Genomic DNA, 227 nt, shown 5'->3' on the forward strand with positions numbered 1-227 from the left:
AGGGGTGGGGGAGGGGGGACCCCGGAGAGGGAAGGAGGGAGGGAGCTGGTTCTGGGGGGCTGACAGAGACAAGAGAACGGATATGAGCCGTATGGGAGGGCCCAGGGGGTCTCCGCTGGGGTCCGGAGGAAACTCAGGGGTGGGGTCTCTCTCGAAATCAGGGAGCCCGGGGACTGGCCGCGCCACTGGAGGGATGGGGCTCCCTTCTTGGCTACCCCGGGAGGAGG

The 227-nt window shown here is 68.3% G+C and overlaps 1 protein-coding gene across 1 annotated transcript in view; it reads right to left on the reverse strand.

The window, feature by feature from the left end:
• The window catches only part of NOVA2 (neuro-oncological ventral antigen 2), a 45,010-nt gene that overhangs the window by 28,660 nt on the left and 16,123 nt on the right, over positions 1–227 (reverse strand). The window lies entirely within an intron of this gene.

The sequence above is a fragment of the Myotis brandtii genome, unplaced genomic scaffold (genome assembly GCF_000412655.1).
Source record: "Myotis brandtii unplaced genomic scaffold, ASM41265v1 scaffold178, whole genome shotgun sequence".
In the NCBI taxonomy this organism is placed as follows: Eukaryota; Metazoa; Chordata; class Mammalia; order Chiroptera; family Vespertilionidae; genus Myotis; species Myotis brandtii.